Below are 20987 nucleotides of genomic sequence, written 5' to 3'. Positions count from 1 at the left end.
GCTGTGGATTCCCAGCAGGTCAATTCATTTGGGAAGGGATGTGGCCTGCTCCCCAGATTCAGAGGAAATTAAGAGCTTCACACAGTTTTCATGATTACCTTGTAGATATATTTCGTTATTCTCTTCTGCCTACAGAAGGCATCTGTTGTTCTTCCCCCCGCCCCATGTGGGATTTGAAAGATCCAAAAGAATTATAACACAGGAAAATTTTCCAGAGGAGCTTCATGACCTTTGAAAGTCCTTAAGTTTAATTCTGTAGAAGGTCCCAAAGTCTACAGTTCTTAGTTAGGCAATTATTCAGGTTTAATAATTTACCAGTAGCTGGCTCTAGCATTTTAATTGCAGAGATAATTTTCCTGAAAGCTCACAGTCTGCGCTCATGGGCAAAAGCAGAAGAGACAGGCACAGTTGCTCAGGGGCTAAATAAATAATAGTTCTCCCTAGCCAACTCTTGCTAAGTTGATGGTGACTCTAACCTTAAGGCACGGGTATTTCAACTTGACATTGACCGTTGCCTCATGCTTGAATATTTGACCTAGGAACTAAAATAGCAAAAATCATAACCTCCCTCCCTTGCACTGGATTCTGTTTTAGAGCTTTTATTGCCCTCCATCAACTTCATAAATCCAACCATGATTTTGCCTAATAAATACTACACTGTGTGTACACTGGTCACCTGTGTGTGACTTCTGCAATGCCACCTCTGCACATAGATAGGTGAGACCTTCTTCCTAAAATGCCCTGTCTTTATTTTACTTATTTATTTATTTATTTGCCAGATATCCTCATTTTTTTCAAACTAAAACCTACATATCATCACACACACACACACACACACACACACACACACACACACACACACACACACGAGCACAGTCTAGTATCCAGAGAGTTATTCTGAGGAGAATTATTTCTCCTTCATCTCTCCTTCCAAGAGATGTAGTTGACTTGAAACTTTTAATGATTTATATTTGTATCATACTCTGTTGGGGGGAGTGTACAAGTGTGCAAACTAGAGTGCAATGCTTGGACATGTGTACTTATGTGCACATGTGTGTTGAGGCCAGAAATCAAATTCAGGTCAACGGTTGAAGTAATTCTCACTCGCTCTCCATCTTCTTCCTTTATATACATTTTTATTTCCTCTGTGTGCATTTGCATGAGATGTTCACACGCATTTAGGTGAGCTTAAAGGCCTGAAACTGATGCCCTGAAGCCTCTCCATTGACTTCAAAGTTCTTGTTACCACAGTCTCCTAAGATGCTTGTTCTGGGAAATCCTCAGATCCATACTTGGAGTATTAGAGTTACTGATGGTTCACCATACCTACCTGACATCAGTGTGACTACTGGGTATTTGAACACCAAGTTTGACACTTGGGGAGCCTGCGCTTTACATACTGAGCTGTCTCCTCAGATTTCTCCAACTTATATTTGAAGACAGAATCCTTCACTGCTCCCAGAACTCATCAGGAAGCTAACATCCTCCTGAATCTTCCTTCACGGGGATAGAATTACAGAAGTGAGTCATCATGCCTGACTGGAGGCTCCAAACACAAACCCTCATGCTTATTTAACGAGTACTTTACTGATTAGGCTGTCTCCCAAGCCCCAATCCTCTCTTTTTCCTTAAGATTTCTTCAAATCCAGTGCAGTACCTGATACAAGGCAAGTACAAGGCCTGTGAATGCTCATCAAATACATTTGTGGAACTTTTCTGTTGGAGAAATTCTGTGAACAGCTCTCAGCACTCACAGCCAAAAGAGGTGCTGTAACATTTATTGCTCTTTTTAATGCTTGCAATTAATAGGCACTACCTGCCCTGTTTCAAATGGCAGTTTTAATGATTCAATTAGCAACTGAAGAAAAAAAAGTCTTCCTAATTTACTCCTTTTGCTTTTACCGTTTTAAACTTTGCCTCTCACTTTAAGCAAATCCTCTCTGGGTAAGTATATCAAACTCTGAACACCGATCCAATTATCTAGGAGCTCAATGGTGTTCATACAGGTCGTGAGCATGATTGCACAAGGGAGCCAAATACTAACCAGTGTCTGGAGACCCAGTAAACTTTTGCCTCTTCCAAGAAATTATTAGTGGGTAATTAAGTTTCATTCATAAGGAATAGGCTTCTCAACATCTATTTTCACGAGCTGAGGATAGAAGCAGACATTTTTATTTTCAAAGATGTTGAAAATGGAAGGATTCGTGCTACCAGTGTTCTGTTATGCAAAGTTCTTTCTCACCTTAAAAAAGGGGGGTGGACAACCAAGTGCCCCTTTCTACTTAATTAACTCACAATTATCTGACTCTTTCATTTAGGGCTGGCAAAAGTATTTTGGAAACCTATCACTGAATGAGACAAAGCTTTCAGGCTTCAAAGAGTTTCCAGCTATGTTACTAACCTCTGACAAGGTGAGCCCAGGGTACACAATCATCCAAGTGAAAGAAAACTTGGTTTTGATAGTATGGCAAGGACTACTCAAACATAAAGCCTCTTCTTATATCTTATATCAAACACAGTCAGTCACAGGTAAAGCTGAGCAGTAGATTAAGCTCCTGTTCTAAAATGTTGGGAAGCATGCTTTAAGGAAAGTATTTAACCAAAGCACAATAGAGCTTCTTTCTGTCTGCGCTGGACTAATAACAGTAATAGCCACCTCATGAACATTGTCGATGTCCTAGCAAGCACCTCTACACAGTGAATGCAAATATCATCCGAACCTTGCGAGTGCACCTATGTTAACAAACTCAAATGTTGCCTACTGAAGTGCAACATCTAACAGTAAACTCCATCCTGATGCAAAATTCAGAACTAACCCAAGGTAAGTGATTGTATCATTATTGGGTTTTTTCCCTTTGTTATCTAGATCACTCTGTCAGAAGGCACTCTGTGGCTTTTCGGAGCACAAGAAAGAACTATCAAGACAGAAATATGATCTTGTGAGACACACAGTTAACATAGGAAAAGAAATAATATCAAAAGGATCTTGACATGTCTGATGGAACATGTATTTGTTGCTTGTTTTAATAGATTAGATGGTGTGTGTGTATGTGTGTGTGGAGAGAGAGAGAGAGAGAGAGAGAGAGAGAGAGAGAGAGATTTGTTTCAGTAAAGATTCAAATTTACCTAATTTGAAAATAGAAGAGAATTGTTATTCAGTCTACATGTATTTAATTGGCTTCAATCCAACTTCTAATTCTGAAGCCTAGAAAGTGTACTCCTGGGTGCAGTTCTCTACTGCAGCTCTGTCTGCTTCTTCCCCATTTCCCTCATGATACAGAAGTCAATGAGACTTGCTGAACAATGGGGCAATTTTCTGGATCAATGGCAAAAAGGCAATCTCACACAAAGTAACACCAGTCTCCAAGATGGTGTGAAGCAAGCTATTACAAACCAAATAATTCATGAACTAAGGTCTATCCATAAGGAACAATTTACACTAATTGCACTAAATGGAACTGATATATTGTGAAGATTCGGGAGCAAAATTCTTACATCAGTGTAGAAATGTTTTCAACACTTTAAATGGCAGAATTTTCCTCTTAGGTGATAACCATTTTCCATGGAGACATTCCTTCCAATAGACAAGATCTCCAAGCAGTCCTGTTACTTGGAGGTGACCAGTAGTTTTCAGTCAGCCATATAGAACTTCTCCTATTCATTGATTGATAGAATAGATTATTTTCTGCACCCTGTCATTCCCTCTTAGGATTGTGCAAAATATATCAAGAAAAATCCCTCAAAGACATCTTATAACAGGGGTTTTTGTTTGTGGTTTGTTTTGGATTTTGTTTGTTTGTTTTTGGTCTTCCCCTCCCTGCACTGGAAAATTAAATGTGGATTTTTGACAGGTTGTTAAGCAATGTAAAATGGTGCTCTGGAGTATTTTCATCTTGGGTTTCCGATCCAACAGAGTTGAGCCTTATAACATAAAAACGAACTGAACAGCATTTATGACTGTGTGACTATGAGATCCTGGTTGCAAGAATGTGAGAAGGAATATGAGTGTAGGAAGAAATGGAGCTTGAGGAATGATCAGAATCTACTCTGTCCAGTGGTTTTCTGAGTAACTGCCATGACCCTTGAATTTATACCTATTAATCAGTGAATTAATAATATAATACTTAAGACAACTGAATAAGAAAATACATACATCTAACCAAATGGAAACATTATATAAATAGGATTATCTATTAAGATATTAATGCCCAGGTTATGGACATAATTTGGAGAGGAACTGGGTGAGAAATTCTGGTGACTGTAACTCGGCATGCCCACTATGAAGGAAAGAGACAATATGTTCCCTAAAATGGAGGGTCTGAAAAATTTTGTTCATGCAGTTTCTGTTTGGTTTACAAATGACTTAGTTCCTCTTCTGGCTTACTAAATCCAACTGGGAGAACTCTAGAGGTGAAGAAATGCGTCGCACACCGAAAACCTTGGCTTTCAAAGGGCAGATACAAGAAGACTGCCACAAGCTCAAAACCTCTCTGGTTTACACAGTAAATGCCAGGCCACACTTATTAGGGCTACAAAGTGAGATGACATTGGAAGGGATTAAACCAGGGCAAGGGGGATCCACTATCTCCGGGTAGAACCACTGTGTCCATCCAATGTTTGGAACATGAACTGTTGACAGAGGCACTCAACATTCAAACTATGTATGATGGCATCCGAATAATGGTATTTATGGCATTCAGGTAATATCTGTGGCTCTGTTAGCTTCCTTGTTGGCATTTTAACATTAATCCATACTGAGAAGTTGCATAGTTGCCTGATATAGATAGATAGATAGATAGATAGATAGATAGATAGATAGATAGATAGATAGATAGATAGATAGATAGACAGATAGAAAGGTAGGTAGATAGATAGATAGATAGATAGATAGATAGATAGATAGATAGATAGACAGACAGATAGCAAGCAGTATTTTAGAATTCATTTGAGAAATATGTCATATAGAAGAAACAGAAAAATTAATGAAGTTTTTAAAACCAGTTTCCTACTTACTCCTTGTCATAACTACCCAATATTTGAGTAGAACTGCCTTTGGCGATGAGCTAGTCTCCATCTCATTGGGCAGCCCATGCAGATTTCATGAGCTACAAACCACTCTTGTAGAGAAAAGAAATCTTCCTCCATATGATTTCCATACCATTTCTGTACTCCAAGATCACAGAAGGAAATGCTAAGCTTTTGTTACATGATTGTGTTCACCCCCAAATGATTGTTAGTACATCACTCCTCTGTCTTCTTCTACCTCCTTTATGTTGGGAAGTTCTTAGACTGTTCCACCACCCTGATCATTTTCCGTGAGCACTTTCCAGGGTGGTGAATACTACTATGTATTCTTTTAGTAATAGTATAAAAACTGTTATAACACATGTGGCCCATACATATACAGCCACCCAATTAGACAAGATAGATGAAGCAAAGAAGTGCAGACCGACAGGAGCCGGATGTAGATCTCTCCTGAGAGACACAGCCAGAATACAGCAAACACAGAGGCGTATGCCAGCAGCAAACCACTGAACTGAGAATAGGTCCCCCGTTGAAGGAATCAGAGAAAGAACTGGAAGAGCTTGAAGGGGCTCGAGACCCCTTATGAACAACAATGCCAAGCAACCAGAGCTTCCAGGGACTAAGCCACTACCTAAAGACTATACATGGACTGACCCTGGACTCTGACCCCATAGGTAGCAATGAATATCCTAGTAAGAGCACCAGTGGAAGGGGAAGCCCTGGGTCCTGCTAAGACTGAACCCCCAGTGAACTAGACTGGTGGGGGGAGGGCGGCAATGGGGGGAGGGTTGGGAGGGGAACACCCATAAAGAAGGGGAGGGGAGAGGGGGATGTTTGCCCGGAAACCGGGAAAGGGAATAACACTCGAAATGTATATAAGAAATACTCAAGTTAATAAAAAAAAAACTGTTATAACGTATTTGACTAATTTGAATATCTGAAGACAACAGAAATGAGACAAAAGTCAAGATATTTGAAGGTATTTTCTCTGTTCACAGTCTTACAGTACATGCCCTTACAGTGACAAGAAATAGTGGCACTTTGAGAGGATAAATTCAGTAGCAAAGTGAAATTATACCACAGAATAGGAAATGAAGTTCTATAGAAGAATAGCATTCAGTATCCGGGATTTGATGAGGGAACAGATAAAGTTTCTCACCTGTTTTTCATGCTTATTCCTCCATTGGTAATGGAATTCGTGATTTTAATCCTCTCTTCTGTGTCTGAGATTTTACTAGCTAGGCAAAAGGGTAGTCATGCACCATGTAGCAACTGGGGACGGATTGTGAGAGGTGTGTCATTAGTAATGTTCTTAGTGTGTTCACACTTGTACAAAGGTAGATGTCTTTGGGAATGTGGACTCACACTTTGCAGAGTGTCTGTATTTTTGGGTGTGATCGTGGTATGAAAGCTCCTGCGTACTGCTCTCCTTCACATGCATGCCATAACACCTGTGTGGGAATCTTAGGACAACGCTGGGCTTCATCCCCACATACATTACTTGAGACAGAATCTCCTTATAGTTCATTGGCACACACACCAGGATAATTCCCCCAGAGGCTTCCAAACAGAGAAGCGCTGAGAGTAAAGACATGTGCCTGACTTTACATGAGTTTTGTAGATTTGATTCCAGATTCTCACACGCCAAGCACATTAACCACTGAATTATCACCATAGCCCGAGGTGAGTTTTAAGTACAATCAAAAGATGCAGCCAGGACAGGATTAAGAATGACTGTTGCCAGCATAACATAGTTTAGTCCTCCGTATTACTCTTTTGCAGTAATAAGTAGAAATGCACTATCACAAAGAATGAAAGCATCGCATGCTAAATGCATAAACCAATAGCATCATCTTTTATTATCACTATCAAGTTTTATGTACTGTATATAATTATATTGCTATACCTTTATACCACTGGCAGCGTGAGAGGTTTGTTCACATAGACACAAACAAAAGTGTAAGGAATGATGCAATGTGCATGACATTATCGTACTTATAACATCATTAAATAACAGGAATTTTCAAATATGTTATCATCTCAAGGGGGTCATCGTGGTTGGGACTTTGCATGGTTGTATAATGTGTGCTATAAAAGAAAAAAAAGAGTTCTCTCAGCCAGTGAAAACTGAGCTCAAATTTTAACATGCTTAGCATTTCTTTTATAAATCCCTCCTTCTAAGCTACAGTTCTGTCCTCATAACACTGAAAATAAATATCTGGAATATTTATAAATATTAAATAAACATACTCTGAGTCTGACATTCATTCTCACAATGAATATTGTAAAACTTAAGGAGTTGGGAGAGGGGAGTAAATATGATCAAAATAAATCTTTATGAAATACTCAAAAATTAATGAAGTTCTTTTAAAGTGAAAAAACCTGATTTCAAACATTTATATATATTTTTCTTTTAACAACACTAAGGTTGCTGAGATCTTTCTGAAGCATCAGTAGCTGAAAATAGGAATTTCCATGAAAATTTCCGATTAGTCAAGATTTATAATTTTAATCACAAATCATTTTTGTTTTAGCCATTTGAGTTGCAGCCTGCTACAAAAGTTTGCCTACTGTTAGAAATGACTGGCATGTTTGTTTTGATGTTATTTTTATTGTCAACATGATATTCATACCACCGCAATAACATTGTGATGTCTGTAGGATAATTTAAAATAAATAGCTCTTCATTGATGGGTTTTTTTTAAGATTTCTTCCTTTTTCCCCTGCTATAGACAGTCATTCTAGCTAGTGAAGCCCTAGGTGATATATATTGCCTTACAGGAATTAGACCACTCACTCACTTCAACAATATTTTAGGAAGTATGATATTTGAAGAGTGTCTAAATCCTGATCAGTAACAGAACAGAACTCTGTACTTCCCTTTTCTAATGTACTGTTCTCTTCAACAGACTGGATTTGCTCAGAAACCCTGGGCATAAGAAACTGTACTGAAATATAATGCCAACATGTGGGAGACTACCTCATAGTGGCTGGCAGCTTGTGGGTAATAATGAAAACCAGAATAGCTCATGCTCGCATTGGCTAAAGATCTCATGTCACAGAAAGTACTCGCTGTCTTCTAAGATGTTCTGCTTCCTATCTTTGAAAACTACAGAATAGAAAGACTATAACTCACAATAATGTGTTATACATTATATGAATAACTATAAACTCCCTTATTTAGAGGTTTCCAACAAAAAAGTAATAATAATTTAGGATATGGAAATACTAATTATTATTCTGGCTTAACCATCATCTATTACATACATATATGTAGTTGTATCAGAGTATTCTTAAGATAAATTTAAAAGTTGAATCTTTTCTAAAATGAATGTCCTGACCCTTAAGGGAGTCTGATAAATTCTTTTCTCGAATATAGCCCAGAATTTCAACCTATAAATCTATAAACGTCCTGTCTTCAATCATTTAACATACTTGTACAAAACAACAATTCATAGTTGGTGGGAAAAGGAGTAAATAGGTACTAAACCAAGTCATGCCAGTTTTTCTTGGCCTCTGAAATAGATATTGGTTCGCTAAGTGTATCATTAAGCAGTAAAGAATCGTTAAATGGACATTGAAAGCTCTCATTGTGCCATTTAAAGCTGGTTTTAATAGATTGGTTCATATCAACACAAACACATATGTGGGGGGATGCAATGAAGTTTTAAAACTACAATGTGATATGTTTATGTAACTATCCAGGACTATGACAAACTTTACACTCTGAAAGTGAGAAAGAGTCTACTAAGAGAATTACAGCTCTTTCAGCATTCTTAGGCTCTTTAAGCAGCAGAAACTTGATTTTGAGACCAATAAGCAATCGTCCGCAGCTTGATAGTCTCTCCAAGGCCCTATCTCCTGTAATATGAATGTTTATGATATTTGTTATATAATTGCATAACTATGGTAAGATTAATTATAAATGGATGTAATTTTAAAGAACATTTGAGCTGAATTATATGAGCTTCTAGGCTGAAATATTTAAACATTACATGATTGAATTAAAACATCTGGTGGGCTTCTATGGCTTAGGAAGAGATTTGAAAAGCTAGTGTGCAAGTTTTATGTGCATTCGAAAATGGTAATTGTTTTAGGAAGCATTTGGTTTTAAATTATTGACCCTGTGATGAAGTCATCATCAATAAAACTGAGATCATCCATAACAAATTAACTAAGCATTTATTGTGTGAAAAGCTATTTTTCTAAGCATGGGTAAATAGAGAAGGACACAGGCAATCTGAAATAAAGCATTTCTAAAACTTTAGTAATGCCAATATAAATAGATATCGGTACTTAATAATGATCCCTGTTACTACATCATCCAGAAGACATGTGAATTTTTATTTATAAAGTTAGAAGACAAGTTAGAGTGAGTCTAGGAAAGTGAGTAATCCCCAGTTCTTTGCTTAAAATCTGGTTTATAGAAGGAAACAAAAGAGAATCAGTAAACAAATGACTGAATGAAATCCGTGTGTGTGTGTGTGTGTGTGTGTGTGTGTGAAAGAGAGAGAGAGTTGTGTGTGTATGTGTGTGTGAGCTGTATGTGTATGTGAGCTGTGTGTGTGTGAGCTGTGTGTGTGTTTGTGTGTGTGAGCTGTGTGTGTGAGTTCTGTGTATGTGAGCTCTGTGTGTGTGAGTTGTATGTGTGTGTGAGCTGTGTGTGTGAGAGAGAGCTGTGTGTGTGAGAGAGAGCTGTGTGTGTGAGAGAGAGAGAGCGAGAGAGAGAGCTGTGTGTGTCTGTGTGTGTGAGAGAGAGAGAGAGCTGTGTGTGTATGTGTGTGTGAGAGAATTGTATGTGTGTGAGCTGTGTGCGTGTGAGCTGTGTGTGTGTGAGCTCTGTGTGTGTGAGCTCTGTGTGTGTGTGAGAGAGAGAGAAAGAGCTGTGTGTGTGAGTTGTATGTGTGTGTGAGCTGTGTGTGTGTATGTGTGTGTGTGTGAGTTGTATGTGTGTGAGCTGTGTGTGTGTATGTGTGTGTATGTGTGAGTTGTATGTGTGTGTGAGCTGTGTGTGTGTATGTGTGTGTATGTGTGAGTTGTATGTGTGTGTGAGCTGTGTGTGTATGTGTGAGTTGTATGTGTGTGTGAGCTGTGTGTGTGACCTGTGTGTGTGTTTGTGTGTGTGTGTGTGTGTGTGTGGGTGGGTGGGTGTGACTGTAGAAGCTACATATACTGATTCTTAGGTCTGTGTTCGAATGTAACCTTTCACTTCGAACTTATAAAGCTATAAGTTTCTTGCTTCTACTAATACTTTTTGTTTACAGACAGCTGTAGATGAACATGCATTAATAAGAAATAATACATAAAGAACATGCATCCTCTTTGAATGAACTCTAATTGTAGCATCTTTCAAAACCGTAATGAAGTCTACAAAGAACATCGTCATTGAAAGTTAAGTTACAAAGCATTTAAATCCCATGATGTCGCCCGCTGCAGTAAATAATAAAAAACACCTGAACCTTTTATCCAGCGCTAGCACCGGCACCCGTGAAGCCACATGGCACTGCTGGTTATCTTTATCTCAGCAGATCCACGCTGCCCCCAAGTACTCTCTGACCCAGGCAGTCCGTAGGCTGTCCCAGCGTGGCAAGCCATGCTGCTTTCACTCACAGTTCCCTTGGCGGGTTGTTACCACACCAGATATGCACATCCCAATTCTATCATGGGCTTGGTGCATCCGGCCACCTCATCTTCTTTTGAACTCAATTAAGTCGCCCCATGAAAGAACACACCACACAATAACCTCTGATCCAATTAATAAGATATAACTTGCCCAACTGGACAGCACAGAATCCTGTACACCCATCTCTTAAAAATATTCATAACAACCTGTATCTATGTGCAGAGAAGAATCTTAACATCTGTCTCCATGTTCTCCTAGCTCCTTCTCCTCACTCCAGCTTCTTCTCCTCTTTCTAAAACTTTGCTCCCACCCTTCCTTTTAGCCCAATGATAGGCCTCATTCTATGCTGTACCTGCCTTCCTGCATAAAGACATCAACCTATACTTCACCCTTTCTGTACAATTAAAAAAGAACTTTTCTATCAAATGTAAGCTGAGCACAACTGTTGTCATTTGTAACTTATGAAGTGTACAGTCTCCTGTATCACACATTTTCTTCACAGAGTCTCACTGTGCTGCCCAAGCTGGAATTGAACTCACGTACCTCCACCTTCAGCCACCTAAGAGCCCAGGTCCATATGTATGTCATCAGCCCTGGTCACTTGCTACCTTTCATAGACTCACTCATCTCTTGCTGCCATGCCTTCTCAGACCCCAGAAACCAAAAGTCTATCATCTTTCTTGCATTTGTAAATGTTGAGGTTCATCTTGATTATCAACTTGGCTGGACAGATAATTACTCAGAGATGACATGGACCCCGTCCTAGATGTGTTTATAAGGAGGCATCCAGATAAGATTAACTTAGAAGGGAAGACTTACCCCGAATAAGAATAAATAGATGGCACCACCATATGTAGGCTGAGAGTCCAGATAAAATAAGAACAATAAATCTCTCTCTCTCTCTCTCTCTCTCTCTCTCTCTCTCTCTCTCTCTCTCTCTCTCCCTCTCCCTCTCCCTCTCCCTCTCCCTCTCCCTCTCCCTCTCCCTCTCCCTCTCTCTCTCTGTCTCTGTGTGTGTGTGTGTCTGTCTGTCTGTCTGTCTGTGTCTCCAACTGCACTTCCCCTTTACAGGATGAGAAAGCTCTGTCACATGTTCCCTCCTCCATAATCTTCTCCCTCATCGTTAGGTACTGCAGACAGATATCTCTGAAACTGTGAGCCAAAACAATTCCAGCCTTGATTCTTCCACCCATTCCATATTTGACCCAGGAAAGAAAAGAAGGCTAATAGAATAATTTTGTCATTTTAGAAATGTCACACTGCGTTTACCATTTTAGGATGCCTCTTGTTACTTGGCTTAAAGCTACAGTGATTCAGAGGGGTTGGTGCATTAGCGATAGCTTGCTTGTTGTTGCTGCTTTTGAACCGTATGTTGTTTGGAAAAATGAGTTTGTTTAAGGCTGAGTCGCTTGAGAATATCCAAACTGTCTTCAGTTTGAAGCTATTATAAATGCTGCGATTTTACAAATTAACCTACAGTTTTCTCTTTTATTCTGTTTGTGTGTGCATGCCCGCCCTTCTATATAGGTGTCTGTGAAGAGAAGACAAGGATGCTGGAGACCGCCTTACAAGGCAATTGGGAGATTTGATGGGAGTTTTTCAAAGGAAACCCTAGTTCCCTGCAAGAGCACCAAGCATTCCTAACTGCTAAGCTGTCTCCCCAGCCCTGACGTACAGGTATTTCTCAAAATGAAAGCATTAATTCCTCAGAACTGAATGTTGATTAATACTGGGTTCTGCAGTTCATTGAATGTTTATTCTCCTAGGAAGCCACATATGGGCGTGTGGCTAAGTAATATATCATTTGTCTAACATGGCAGATGCTGGGTTTAACCCCCAGCACCACAAAAAGGGAAAGAGTCATGAAAATTTTCTCACCTGCCACATGTAACTGACCTACTTCTCATGATCGTCAGGTGGTTAGATGTACAGTGTTAGCTCACTGTGGTCTAAATATGCATTGCCTGATGTCTTATGATGGTGAACATCTTCTCCCACGTCTTTGAAAAGATGCCATGACCAAAGCAACTTAGAAAGCATTTAATTTGGGGATTGCTTACTATTTCAGAGGGTGAATTCTTGATTATGGTAGCAGGGAGCATGGCATGGTGCTGGAGCAGTAATTATGAGCTTATATCCAGATGTACAAATTGCAGGTACATACACACACACACACACACACACACACACACAAACAAACACGGGGTGCATATGTGAGGTCTTGAATCTCCTACCCCTAGTGATAGACCTCCACAGGCCATATCTCCTAATCTTTCCCCAAACAGTTGCATGATCTATGAATCAAGCATTCAAAATTACATCACCCTATTAGAACCATTCTCATTCAACCCACCATCTCATATAAATTTTCTCTACTAACATATCTATTCATGTCTCAGTCTAAATTCTAAATGGATAGGTTTTTCTTTGGCCATAAGCATTCTTCATTCTGAATATCAGTCCTTGACAGGATGGAAGGCTATCAAATACATTCGCTCAGACTTTGCTTGAGAGGTTTACTTTGTTCATCCCCTTGACATTGTTTTTGTACAGAAAATATTGTTTTTTTAATTGAATGCCCTACTCTTTTCTTTATGAGCCATACAGCTGCTGAGAAATCTAAGAAATCTTTGTCAAGCCCTAGTTCTTTCACAACTACTCTTTACTTTTTTATTCCCTAAGAGTTTCATAGTTCTGCATTTAAACTAGTGGCAAGTGCTTAGTTCATTTTGCAAGTAAGATATGAGGAGGTTTCTGTCAAAGGGTGCTGTGGTGGTGATTCGTATGACAAGATGTTCAATTGCTCCCACAGCTTTTGTGGGCAAGGCTATTCTTTCTCCACTGAATTGGCTTACAGCCTTAGTGAAATTAAATTGGATATTTTTATATGGTGTATATCTGTGTTTGCTATACAATCCCATTAATGTAAGTGCCTCTCTACCAGTATAGTATGGGCTTGATTCCAGGGTTATGTGATAAGGTTTAAAGTTAAATATACCCATTCTCATTATTCTTCTCTTTCAATGTTGATTTTACTCTTTGTAATGCTTTTGGCTTTGGATGAATACTTCAGGAAGTTATTTTCTATATCTTCTCAACCCTTAGGGCTTTGGTAAGAACATTTTGTATATATATCAAGTTTAGGAAACTTGGCATCTTACTGTGTTCTTCTATTGTGATTTGCACTGCTGTGATAAACACCATGACCAAATGCATTAAGGAGGAAAGGGTTTGATTCAGCTCACAGATTATAGTTTTTCACTGTGGGAAGTAAGGTCAGGCATGAAAGACGAGACTATGAAGGCCGGAACTGAAGCAGAGACCATGGAGGAATGCTGCTTACTAGCTTTCTCTCTGTGGCTTGCTCAATCTGCTGTTCTAATATAGTTCAGGACCACCTTCCCAGGAGTGTTGATTAAGAGAATTCTCTCACAGACATTCCTACAGGCAAATCTGTTGAAGGCACCTTCTCAGTTAAGGGTTCCTCTTCCCAAATGACTCTAATTGTGTCTTATTGACAGACTAACAGACACATGTCAATACTTCCTCTCCATTAACTGGGTTGGTCACTACATTTATTTATACTTTCTGTGTTGGTTAATGCTTAACTTCCTGCCTTGGCTTTCTCAGAACACATACAGAAAAAGTCATAAAGCACCATGATCCAGGCGTCTTACATAAGGAAGAGTTCAGCAGGCTTATGGCTCTGGAGAATTAAGGGTCTGTCTTGGTGGAGGAGTAGCAAACATGGCAGCAGGAAGAGCAAGCATAAAACTCATATCTTAAACTCAATCATGAAGCAGGTATCCATTGGCTGATCTCATCAATATTTCTGTCTCCTTGCTAACTTTATGTTTGATTGCACTCTGAGTTACTGAAAGATATGAAATATCTATAGCTCTTAGTGCATCTGTTGGACTTACATTTTTTCACATTCTAGTTCATGTATTCACACATTGTATAGTTTTATCCTTAGTGTTAGAACAGATTTATTTAATATTTTATGTCTTCTTGGGAAATTGATCTTTTTATCATTACATAATACATTTCTTTGTTTCCAGTAAATTTTATTGTTTTTCAAAAGTCCTTTTGATTTAATGTTAATAAACTTACTCTTTGGGGAGAGATTACTATTCATATAATCTATAATGTTTTATTATTTTGTTCTTAATCTGTCTCCAATATACTTTTATTGGAGAATATTCATAAACTACAATTTCTTGAACTACAATTATTTTAAAATACATTCTAATATTATCATTTCTACCCATCTCACTTTTATTTGGTATATTTAGACCATGTGAGTGTCAAAACTGATGTTTGTTGGTTTAGTTTCACTTCTTTATTTCAGTTTTTCATTAATATATTTTTTCCTGACTATTGTGAGCTTCATACATATATATAAAACATCCTACCAGTGTCATAATTTTACTAATGTCTTTTACCTCATTTTTGCTCCCACTTACTATATTAAATAATTTTCTTATAAATTAAGCACTAATACAGAAGTGCTGCAATTTTTGTTTCACTCTTCAGACCAAATATTTAAAGAAAAAATACTAATTTGCTCATACAAATTTTTTCTCTTGTTCTCTTTCTTCCTTATACTATGTTTTCTTTCTGTTTATAAAACTTCATTGTGCCTTTTTGTAATAGTCTAGAATACAAACAGTTGTCCATTGTAAAAGTATGTCCTGATTTCCTATTTGTTCCTGAAATAGATTGCCAGAATATCAGATGCTGGGCTGATGGTGTTTTTCTCCTGGTATTGAAAAAAACCTACAGCTTCCTACTGGGATCCTTTATTGCTCAGAAGAAATCTATTATTCCTGTTGTCTATCTATAACATAAGAGAGGGTATTATTTCATAACTTTGGCTTTTGTATATTTTTCACTATTTTTAGATTTTAGAGAAGTTCTTCATGAGGTTGCTTCCTATGGAATTTTTTAGCTTTACTGTGGTTGGAATGTATTTAGTTTCTTATTGTGTAAGTAATGTGTGAAGGACAAAGAGAGGAGAGAGAGAGAGAGAGAGAGAGAGAGAGAGAGAGAGAGAGAAAGAGAGAGAGAGAGAGCATGTGAAGGTCAAAAGGCGATTTAGGGAAGTTACTTCTCTCTTTTTGCCATGCACATTGTAGAGAACAAACTCAGGTTGTCAAGTTCACTCAGTTTGACCCTGGTTTTATGTAACTTTCCAAATTTACAATGTATTCAACAATTATTTCTTCAAGATATTTTTCACCCCTTATTTCTTTCTTCTCTGATAATATGAAAATTAAAACTTCTGATATAGCAATAAGTTCCTAAGTTTCTGTTTAACTTATGGTGTGGGTGTGTTTGTGTTTGTGTGTGTGTGTGTGTGTGTATGTGTGTGTGTGTTTGTGGGGGGTAGGTAGGTGTATGTTTGTGTGTGTGTGTGTGTATGTTTGTGTGAGGGGTATATTTTGGTGTGTGTGTGTATGTCAGTGTGTGTGTGTGTGTGTGTGTGTGTGTGTTTGTGTGTGGGGGGTGTATGTTTGTGTCTGTGTGTATGTTTGTGTCTGTTTATGTTTGTGTCTGTGTGTGTATGTTTGTGTCTCTGTATGTGTGTGTATGTGTGTGTTTGTGTGTGTGAGTGTGTGTGTGTGAGTGTGTGTGTGTGTGTGTGTGTCAGTGTGTGTGTTGGTTGGTTGGTTGATTGCTTGGACTGCTTTGTTTTGCAGGTTGGGACACATTGCTATTCTGTCAGCTTCCTGATTACCATGTTCTGTGTCTTCTGATCGATGAGCCCATTCATTGAACTAATTCTCACGGTTGTGCTTCTTCCTCTTGGCTTCTCTACATACCTTTCCTTTCTTTGCTGAGACTACTTTATCATCTATTTCAGCAGCCTTGTAATGGCTGAAGCATCTTTATGACGTCTTCAAAGGCTGGCTCAGATAACTCTGACATCCCTGTCACTTTAATTACAGACTTCACAGATGGTCTTTTCATCAGTTTTACATTTCCCATTCCTTGATGTGTGGAGTGAGTAACTCTTGGAGACATCTGGGGAACTGTGATACTTTGAGTCTTATTTAACTCTTCTTTCAACCTGCTTTCCACTGGTATCACTCTTCTGGGTGAAATGAGAAACTGACTCCCAAGCAGTCTCCACATGCCTGCTGACAAGAAGAACCTCATTACCACTGTATACGGAGATTCATTGACCCTGGGCTGAAGAAGAAGGTCCTGGTTGTTTTGAGACAGTGATATACGTCTTACTTTTACGTGGCCTTGTAGCATCATCCTACCCACTAAGCTCTTGGCACTCACTGCTAGGAGGACACAGTCACATTTTGTGCCTTCCTACACTTCCCCTTTGTTAATCCTGCCCATGACAGAACGAATATTCCTGTAATTTTATTTTGTACATATTGGCATTTCTGGGTTGCTGGCTTCTTTAGTTCTAAGTCCAGTAAAATTAAAAAAAAATAAAACATGCTAATAATTGATCAGTTCTCTGGTCCTCTTCCTACTTTTGACAACTATTTGACGTTCATTCTGTTGTTTTGTTTGTTTGTCTTTTTTGTTTGTTTGTCTTTTTTGTTTTGTTTCGTTTCGTTTGCTTTTGCTTTTGTTTTTGAGGGAGCCCCCGCCCCAGTTATCAACTTTATTGTGCTGCTCTCACATTCCAAAATCAGCTCAATCCCACGGGAGGGGGGAGCAGAAGGACTTTCATAGAACCTGTGAGTCTCCTTACCAAACATCCCCTCTAACATCCTTAATCCAACCATGGTCCATTTAAGTGCATCTAGAAACAAAGGCTGAGGAGAAGAGGAGGAAGGGCCTAGAGAATTTGACATTCTCACTTCCCATGTCCGAGAACATTGTGTCAGCAAACAGTCCGTGCCATCCAGCCCAGCAGTTGGGAGAAGAAGCTAATGGAATTCCTGCATAGCTTGGCTTGCTCAAGTGCCCGACATAGGGTAACAACTTAGGAGAAGCTCTCTTTATAGATCCAAGAAAAGGAGAAAATCTTGCAGTTAGACAGGAAAGAACCTGGGATAATTTCCTCCTCTCCCAAGTCCTCAGGAGCTGCAGGGGCAGTCTCTTTACAACTTCTAACTCAGAAGGTCACTTAGTGACTGAGGGATCGAGCTTTGTGGATATCGGACACTGGAAGTCCCTGGAGATGTTGCTTGATGTGGCCACAAGTTCATAGCTGGAGAAACCCACCTCTGGGGATGTCAGTTAGGATCTGAACTGTTCTAACTTTAGCTGCATTCAAAAGTAGTTCTTATAGATTATTTCCGTGAGAGATTTTCTCCTGCAGTAGGAGGACCATGGCTGGGGCTCCAGGACCAGAATGCCCCTAGGCGCAGATGCTGGTAGATCTGGTGGAACATTTGCCTCAGGCCCTCAGCACCCCAGTTTAGGTGTACCCACTTGGTGAGGCTGAAGCAGAGCACCACATCATACTTAGGTGTTGGGCATCTACCAGCTCATCTCGGTCCAGGACATAGTTACCCATGAAGATGACATTATTGGGGAAGACAGTTATGGCCGCTCTATCCAAGGGTACTTGGGATGCAGCAATGGGACCCCGGCTGGCTGTCAGTGAGGCTGGGAAGCAACTCCTTTATCGGACAGTCATAGTGCCTTTCTCTGCCTCTGTCCCTGGGTCCCCCTCAAAATCTGAGCTTGGAGATGAAGCTCCTCAGACAGGTAGTGTCAGATATTTTTGTGGGCAGAGTGGATTAATGTCCAGCCCAACCATGCAGGCTGGGCCCCACTTGCAGGCAATACTTAGGTTCAGATGACCAACATTGCAGCTCAGATCTAGGATATACTGGCCTTGAAATCACTCCGGCTTCAACACCTTAAGGTGCATGTCCTCACGGGATGGATTACAATAGCCATAGTACTTAGAATAATGCCCATACTTGAACTTTAGCTGTTGCTTTTTGAAGCCAGTTGCAGGTAGTGTGTGATAGTGACAGCCTTTTCCTTGGAACCCTGACTTCCATCCCTATCCCCTGCCTCTGACTTACTGGGAGTCCTGTGACATTTGCCTTTGGGGCAGAGGTAACTGAGGCAGCTGGAGAGGCAGAAAGGGAGCCTGAGGAAACTTGCAGTGAAGACGGAAGGAGAGACAAAACTTCATCCCTACAGTTGATGGCTGTGTTGAGTTCATAGGGTTGAGGGGTATCATGGTTCTGGCCTCTGTGCTGCTGCTACTACTGCGGCTGCTGCTGCTGCTGCTGCTGCTGCTGCTGCTGCTGCTGCTGCTGCTGCTGTGTAACACCCTCCCCATGGAGTGAGCGGGTCAGTGGGCAGCAAGGTGTGGCTATCACTCCCTCCAGATGCCCGCTGCCATTGTCTGTGTGTTCCCCGGTGCCTATGGCACTGGCAACCAATAATTCGAAAACATGAGAAAAAAGGAAAGTCTTTTCTACTGCTCCTTAAGCAGAAGTTGTTTCATAATTGTTTTGTGACTTCCTTTTGTAAAGGGATATTCCTCCAATTTTTTAAGTACTAAAAATTATCCTTTATCCGAGAACAGCTTAGAAACTCAAAAAGTACATTGCTATGGCCTTAGACAAGTCTGTGAGAAGCAGGTACCCTAACCAAATTGGCCCTCATTGTCTAAACACCCCACACCCTCAAAGATATGTTTTTCTTTGCATTGCCCCTAGAAGCTAATTCATAAGATTTTCATTCCTCCTCAAACTGACATGAAAAGACCAAGCTCTACCACTCAACGTAACCTTATAAAAATGATATTATGGGGGTTGGGGATTTAGCTCAGTGGTAGAGTGCTTGCCTAGCAAGCGCAAGGCCCTGGGTTCGGTCCCCAGCTCCAAAAAAAAGAAAAAAGAGAAGAAGAAAAAGAAAAAATGATATTATGAAAACCCTGGTCATTAGTATTCCTGAACAGTAGCATGTTCCTTATGAAGGTGAAAGACATAGCTTTCCTCTTGACTGTGCTTTTGCTGGCATTTGGGCCAAGACACAATTCTCTTTACTCCTAAAAACTGAATTCCTACCTTTCTCTGCACAGAAGTGAGAAATTAGTCAAGGTCCAAAGTGAGCCATTTTTCTTTCACACCTTGTATAACCTGTCTTCCTAGACTTGCCTTCAGCTAAAAATCTCTCCTTTCTCTCCTAGATTGAAAAAATGCCCAGTGTGTAACAGTAGATTGCAGTAGCTGAATTTTTTTAAATTAATTTATCATACCTATGCTCATTCCTATCCTAAGTAATACAGCATATTATCAAATATATTTACCTCACATTAATGTCATATGGGATTTAAAAGGCCATGACAATATTTGTGGCATCAATGACCTAAAATCATTTGGAAGATAAAACATATACTTCCAAAGAAAGTTGAAATAAAAACCAACTGCTGATAGCATTAATAACAGATTAATATATTTTATATTAAGAACAAAGGAAAAGGAAAAAAGCAAAGACGTGCTCATTGCTTTCCTTTGATTTTCAAATAAGCAGAACTCAGGGCCAGGAACTTTAAGTAATAAATGGGGATTCCAGAAGAAAAGCCTGTGCCTTCTGCGATCTAGTGCGCAGCTAACATGGACTTTCGTTTTAGCTCATAACCGCAAATGAGAAGAATCAAAAGAATAAATTTGGGGTTGGGGATGTAGCTCAGTAGGTAAAAGGCTAGCCACACAAGCAGGAGGACCTGAGTCTGGCCCACAGCAAAAGTCAGCACTGTACACTATGATCCCAGAGCTGAGGAGTTTGATGCTTTAGGCTTGTTGATTGACCCGTGTGGCCAAAGTGGAAAGATTCTCTCTCAAAAAAACAAATTGAGGAGCAACTGCGAAAGACACCTAACAGCAGCCTCTCACCTGTGCAGATACATGTGTACATGGACATGGACACCATGACAAATGTGTGAGCGCACAGGAAGAAAACACGCACATACACACACACACACAGAGAGAGAGAGAGAGAGAGAGAGAGAGAGAGAGAGAGAGAGAGAGAGAGATTAAATCATGAATGTGAAAGAACAAGGGTTTGAAGGGAGAAAAGGGAAGGGGAAATATAACTATATTTTAACCTCAAAAAAAGACAGTTGAACAATGACAGGGGGAAAAGACACTTAACAGTGTCTAGCAAATTAAATTAAATCAGGAATGCAGACAAAGTCTCTGGAGATAAGATTAGAGATACTCATTTTGTAAAGGCGAAAAGGATCTGCTGCTCTTAACAAGGCAACAAGATAAAACTGTTCCCTTTTGCTTTAAAGCCTAAAGCTCTACTGTCTGCTGGTTTCTGATTCAATAACTAGTTAGCAGTAAACAAGCTAGATTTAGAGTTGCCCCATAAAAGTTTCCTTACAACAGGCACT

The 20987-nt window shown here is 39.6% G+C and overlaps 1 pseudogene; it reads right to left on the bottom strand.

Annotated features, from left to right (window-relative positions):
* Window positions 1-17747: 17747 nt before the first annotated feature.
* On the bottom strand, window positions 17748-20498 carry Mepce-ps1 (methylphosphate capping enzyme, pseudogene 1; annotated as a pseudogene).
* Window positions 20499-20987: the final 489 nt, after the last annotated feature.

This window comes from Rattus norvegicus, chromosome 6 (assembly GCF_036323735.1).
Source record: "Rattus norvegicus strain BN/NHsdMcwi chromosome 6, GRCr8, whole genome shotgun sequence".
Lineage (NCBI taxonomy): Eukaryota > Metazoa > Chordata > Mammalia > Rodentia > Muridae > Rattus > Rattus norvegicus.
This window is presented reverse-complemented; position numbering and strand designations above follow the sequence as displayed.